Genomic DNA, 7,555 nt, shown 5'->3' with positions numbered 1-7,555 from the left:
ACCTGACTTCAAACTATGCCATAGTCACCAAAACGGCATGATACTGGTATAAAAATAGGCACAGAGACCAAAGGAATAGAATAGAGAACCCAAAAATAAAGCCAAATACTTACAGCCAACTGATCTTCAACAAAGCAAACAAAAAAATAAGGTGAGGAGATAATACTCTATTCAACAAATGGTGCTAGAATCATATGAAAGCCACATATAGAAGAATGAAACTTGATCCTTATCTCTCACCTTATACAAAAATCAACTCAAGATGGATCAAGGACCTAAATCTAAGACCTGAAACCATAAAGATTCTAGAAGATAACATCAAAAAACCCTTCTAGACACTGGCTTAGGCAAAGAATTCATTACCAAGAACCCCAAAGCAAATGCAACAAAAACAATGAAAAATAGGTGGGACTTAATTAAACTAAGAAGTTTCTGAATGGCAAAAGAAACAATCAGAAGAGTAAACAGACAACTCACAGGGTGGAAGAAAATCTTCACATTCTATACATCCAACACAGGACTAATATCCAAAATCTACAAATAACTCAAACAATAATAGACCAGATAAAGAAAATGTGGCACATATACACCATGGAATACTATGCAGCCATAAAAAAGGATGAGTTCATGTCCTTTGCAGGGACATGGATGAAGCTAGAAACCTTCATTCTCAGCAAACTGACACAAGAACAGAAAACCAAACACTGCATGCTCTCACTCATAAGTGGAAGTTGAACAATGAGAACACATTGACACAGAGAGGGGAACATCACACACTGGGGCCTGTTGAGGGGGTGAGGGGCTAGGGGAGGGATAGTGTTAGGAGAAATACCTAATGTAGATGATGGGTTGATGGGTGCAGCAAACCACCATGGCACATGTGTACCTATGTAACAAACCTGCACATTTTGCACATGTATCCCAGAACATAAAGTATAATTTAAAAAAAATTTTTTTAAAGAACTCAAACAAATTAGCAAGGAAAAAACAAACAATCCCATCAAAAATTATGAATGGACAATTCTCAAAAGAAGATATATAAATGGCCAAACAAACATATGAAAAAATGTTCAACATCACTAATGATGAGGTAAATGCAAATCAAAACCACAATGCACAAAACCACCTTGCTCCTGCAAGAATGGCCATAATAAAAAAAAAAAATGGATGTTGTTGGGGATGCGGTGAAAAGGGAATACTTTTACACTGCTGGTGGAAATGTAAACTAGTACAAACACTATTAAAAAACAGTGTGGAGATTCCTTAAAGAGCTGAAAGTAGAACTACCACTTGATCCAGCAATCCCACTACTCAGCATCTACCCAGAGTAAAAGAAGTCATTATACAAAACAGATACTTGCACAGGCATGTTTATAGCAGCACGATTCACAATTGCCAAAATATGTAACCAGCCCAAATGTCCATCAATCAATGAGTGGATAAAGAAATTGTGATATACATATATATATAAAATGGAATACTATTCAGCCATTTAAAAGGAATGAAGTGATGGCATTCACAGCAACCTGGATGGAATTGGAGACCACTATTCTAAGTGAAGTAACTCAGGAATGGAAAACCAAACATCAAATGTTCTCACTCATAAGTGAGAGCTAAGCTATGAGGATGCAAAGGCATAAGAATGATACAGTGGACTTCGGGGACTTGGGGGAAAGTAGGGGAGGGGGATAAGTGATAAAAGACTATAAATTGGCTACAGTGTACACTGCTCAGGTGATGGGTGCACCAAAATCTCACAAATCACCACAACTTACTGAGGTAACCAACTACTACCTGTTTCCCAAAAACCTTTGGAAATAAGAAAAAAAAAATTTAAAGTTCATGCCAAAATAGAAAAAAAAAAAAAAAAAGACTCAGAAACTAAAGGCCCAACTTAAAAAAAAAAAAAGAAGTTATCAAGTCAATCATGTTTCTCTGATTCAAATTGATATTAGTTTTATGACATGAAGAACTATAATTGGTAAGTCAAAACTTTAAAATCATTTGTGGAAAAGTAAACTAAATCCATAGACTCCCAACTGATTAAAGCTATCTCTTATTATTCATTTTCAACTCCCTATAAAAGATGTTTCCTTTCATGCATATTCCTTTTGCCTACCACCATCTAAAATAAGAATTTTGATTTGAAATAGTAATTTAGCTTTTAGTAACAAGAAAGAGAAATGTAAAGTCCTCTGAAATATAACTTACACTCAGTTTATAGAAAAGCTGCCTTTAAAATGGCCAGTGCAATATCAGACACAGAGACTCAGCAGGTAAAAGGCACATAGATGGACAGCACAGCTGCAGCCATTTATTTGCAGGGAGAAAGACTGCATCCTGAGGTTTGCCTTGTCAGAATTTCTTACAGGCTCTTCACAAAGGTGAAAGATATTTATTCTTTGGCATGCCAAGTGAATTTCTCCACAATGCTCTGCTATGTGGTTAGAAATTTGTCTACTGTCTAAATTCAACCGCTTATTAAAAACATCATTGAATAATAAAAATATCTGGTGTCTTTGAATATATAATATCACTTACCAGTTGTGTTAATTCATACCTCAATTATGAATTATACTCCTCTAATTATGTGGAAATTAACTTTTCATTAAAGTGGCAATTCTATACCTATTTTTCTTTCTTGTCAAGTCCAGAACCATGATTTAGACATATGAAATACTGTTCTCATCAAGGATTGGTTCTCTCTTGTATTTTGTTTCAATGAAAATATTAAAAGAGAAAGTAATTCATTTAAATTTTAGCTGTAAATGATGGGCCTTACATTTTTGTCTGCTATGAATTACTTATGGTGGTTGGCAAAAATATAGATTCCTGGGATCCATGCCTCAATATTATTTACTCGGTATTTATTGGGTTGGACCCAGGAATTTTCATTTTGAAAATCAACTTGGGTGATTGAGATGCAATGATTCGTAGAACACACTTTGAGTCTTATTGGAAAAACTCCCCTTGGTAGAAAATGTTTAAGTGTTTTTTTCATCCTATCTTACCAACTCCTGATTTGATACCAGAGCTTGTTTAAATTAAACCCTGTTTAAATTAAAGTCTGTTTAAATTAAAGCCTATTTCTGGTAATACAACTAGCTATGTATCCACATTAACACTCTTACTGAAAGTATTTAAAGATGTTGGATGAAATATTTTAAAAAATTTAAATGCATGGAAGAATAAACAAGATAGAAAAGAATTATCAGGTGAATGAAGACATTAAAATGGTAAGAAAACTACTGAGCTATTTTTGCTCCAATATTGTTTTCCAAAGCTGGCATCATTTAGTAAGTATTTTTATGATCTTGAGTGATTTGAGAACACTGCAAGCAAAAGCCAAGGCATACCCAAGATGAGATGTCAATCAGAAGACACTTTCCTCACAAAGCTGGAAAGCCAAATACCTATGCCATCAACATAGTTTTCAACCAGAAACAAACTCTGTTATATTAACATAACTACTAGAAACATACAGCTAAAGTTTCTTTGGTACTGAGCAATGCAAGATTGAAATAAAAAGCAATGAAACATAATCATAAACACAAACTACTTCTTGAAGTATTTTAACCTCAAGTTCATACTGCCAAGATAAGCCATAAAAACTCAAACCTTTCATTAAGGCAGAGTACCCCCATACTGGTGGTGCCCAAAAGCATCTTGCAGAAGTAAATGCAAGTCTTATCCAGATAATTCCACCTTTTGTCTATCTTTCAAATAATCCCAACAATTATTTTTAAGAAGTTTTAGCAGCTCTCTGTCAAAAACTAATTGACATAAAAGAAAAAAATACAAAACAGAATGCTATGTATGAGGTATCAGAAAAATAAAACAATAGAAATATGTCCACAAAGACTTCATTTCGTTGACTTATCTGATTCAAATTTTAAAATAACTATGTTACAATATTTAGGAAATATATGGCAAGCATGAAAATATCTACAAAGAAGTGTAAATCATAAAAATGACGTAAAAGATTTTAAAAAGTAAAAAATGTAAATGATAAATATGAGAAAATATTTAAAAATGGTAATAGATGACCATGACAGCATATTTTAGGCACAACAAAACAGTTTAGAGAGTGACATTACTAAGATGGTGGACTAGGAAGCTCCAGGACCTTGTTTTTCCATCATAACACCAAACAAACAAACAAACACATACATATTAGCTAAAATAACTTCATGGGAGCTCTGGAACACAGTCTAGTATCTGTAACAACCAAGCCAATGCTCAATCAAGACACATTCAAAACGGTAGAAAATTTTATAACACTTTTACTCACTCTTGCCACACGCCCTCTCCAGCATAGTGCAGCGAGGTCAGGAATAAGCGGCTTATTTCCTGGTTCCCTCCCTTGTGACAGAAATAACAGAATGGAAATAGTTGTCAATGTTTTAGTCTATCTGTGGGCTGCCAGAGTGACTGATCTATCTTATTAAACTTAAAGTTCAAATGGAATTGATGGCACATTTGATTAATGTCTAAAGATGAAAGTCACAGAAGGCAGTGGTTACTGCTGTGGTGCATGAAAACCACAGGGGAACTTCAGACCTGTAGATGTCTGGGATCAAGAGATTACAGACAAATATATGCAATAGAACACCTAAGTTCCCCACAAAATCTTGGGTGAGAATATTTTAAAATTTAAGGCATTTAAAACTATCCAGGGGGAAAACAGAAAAGACTACCTAGACAGACCCAGAAATGATGCATACCTAGAAAAAGAAGACCTCAAGCCTTCACCCCAGGCTGATTTCAATATTCAGAGGCCCACTGATTAGTAAAAGTCTTCCATAACAATCTGTAAAGAATCAGAGGGGGCCGGGCGCAGTGGCTCACGCCTGTAATCCCAGCACTTTGGGAGGCCAAGGCAGGCAGATCACGAGGTCAGGAGATTGAGACCATGCTGGCTAACACAGTGAAACCCCGTCTCTACTAAAAATACAAAAAAAAAAATAGCCGGGCGTGGTGGCGGGCACCTGTAGTCCCTGCTACTTGGGAGGCTCAAGCAGGAAAATGGCGTGAACCTGGGAGGCGGAGCTTGCAGTGAGCAGAGATAGCACCACTGCACTCCAGCCTGGATGACAGAGGGAGACTCTGTATCAAAAAAAAAAAAAAAAAAGAATCAGAGGGGTAGATGATTCTTCAAATGTTTAAATATCACCAAAAATTCACAAGGGATATTAAAAAAAAAAAAGAAAAATATGGCCCATTCAAAGGAACAAAAGTAAATCTCCAGAAATAGTCTCTGAGGAAACACATGCTAAGACTTAATAAATGAAGGCTTTAAACAACTGTCTTAAATATGCTCAAAGAGGTAGGGGGAAACATACACAAAGAAATAAATAAAAATAAGAAAATGATACATGAAGTAAATGAGAATATCAACAAAGAGATAGAAATTACTTAAAAACAAACAGAAATTCATGAGCTGAAAAATACAATAGGTTTACTGAAAAATTCACTAGAATGATAAAATAGACAACTCAAAAAGGCAGAGAAAATAATCAGTGAACTTGAAAACAGGTCATTAGAAATTATGAAGCCAGAGGGAAAAAATGAATACAAAAAAAATACTTGTAGCACAGTGTAAACCAGACAAATATATATGTCATGAAAGTCTTCAAAGGAAAAGAGAAGTAGAAAAAGGAGCAGAAAGCTTATTTAAAGAAATAATGGCTGAAAACTTCCCAAACTTAAGGAAAGACATGAATACAGAAATGCAAGAAGTTTAATTAACTCTAAATAGGATTAACTGAAAGACACCCACATTATGACACATTAAAATCAAACTGTCAAGAGACAAATCAATAAGAGAATTCTGAAAGCAGCAAGAGAAAAATGACTTGTCACATTCAAGGGATTCCCCATAAGATTTCACTGGATTTCTCAGCAGAAACTTTGCAGGCCAGGGGCACTGAGATAACATATTTAAAGAGCTGAAAGAAAAAAAAAAAAAACACTTTTAACCAGGAATTCTATATTTGGTAAAGGTATTCTCCAAAAAAAATGGAAATTATGATATGCCAAGATGAACAAAAGATGAGGGGACTAATTAAATCTAGACCAGTCTGTCCTACAAGAAATGCTAAAGAAAGTCCTTCAAGATGGAATAAAAGAATGTCAGACAGAAACTGAAAGCTACACAAATAAATAATGTTCTCCAGTAAAAAGTGAGTAAATGGATAAATATGAAAATGTGTATTGTCATAATTTTCTTTGTAACTTCGCTTTTTAATTTTAACAGAACTTTAAAGATAAAAGCATAAACAATGATAAATCTATTTTACAGGGTGCACAATATATAAAGATATAATTTGTGGTGATCAATAACATGGGAAGTAGAGCTGCAAAGTTTTTTTTTAAGTGTTGGAAGTTAAATTGGCAATTAAAGATTGATTATCATAACTATAGGAAGATAAATATAATCTTTCTGCTAACCTCAAAGAAAATATCTATAGAATATATAAACAAAAGAAAATAAGATTTTCAAAATGTACCCCCGCTCCCCAAAATCAAATAAACTAGAGGAAGACAGACATAAAGAACAGGGACAAAAAAAACCTGTAAGACATACAAAAAAAAAAAGGAATAAGTAAGAGTTTCTCTATTTGTAATTACTTTAAATGTAAATATATTAAACACCATCATCAAAATATGTAGACTGGTAGAATAAATTTTTTAAAAACATAATTAAACTATATGTCATCTATAAAAATCTCACTTTAAATGTAAGGACATACATAGATTGAAAGTGAAAAGAGGAAAAAACATATTCCATGTAAATAGAAATATGCAAAAAGAGCAAAGTTTATTATACTAATATTAGACAAAATAGACTTTAAGTTACAAACTGTTACAAGCAAAAAAGAAGGGCAATACCTATTGATGAAAAGATCAATTCACATAAAAGAGATAATAAGCATATACACATTGAACATCAGGGCACAAATATGTATCAAGCAAACACTGACAGGAATAAAGGGAAAAATGAACATACTTACATTAATAGTAGGAAAAATTAACCCTACTTGTGACAGTGGCTTCAACATCCAAACAAATGATCAAAAAGGAAATAGAAGACCTAAACAACACTATAAAGCAATTGGTACTAAAAACTTAAAAAAGTCATCTCACCAAAAACCAACAAAATACGCTTTTTTTCTCAAGTTCACATGGAACATATTCTGGGAGGTACCAAATGTTAGGTGACAAAATGAGACTTTATAAATTAAAAAGAAAAAAATAAAATCAAACACTGCATCTTTTCTGATCACAATGGAATGAAACTAGAAATAAGCAGCAGAATTAAAACCATAAAGTCTACAATTATGTGGAAATTAAACAACTCTCACTTAAACAACAAATGGGTCAAAGAAGAATTCACAAGGGAAATTACAAATTATCTTGACATAAATTGAAATGAAAAGACAGCATATTAAAATGTGTGGGATGCAACAGAAGCAGTCTTAAAAGTCTTAAAAGCAGTCCCTTTTAAGTATTTATTAAGAGCTATAAATACTCACATTAAGAAAGTAGTAAGACC

The sequence above is a fragment of the Pongo abelii genome, chromosome X, assembly GCF_028885655.2.
Source record: "Pongo abelii isolate AG06213 chromosome X, NHGRI_mPonAbe1-v2.0_pri, whole genome shotgun sequence".
NCBI classification, from domain to species: Eukaryota; Metazoa; Chordata; class Mammalia; order Primates; family Hominidae; genus Pongo; species Pongo abelii.
Note: the sequence above shows the minus strand (reverse complement) of the source record.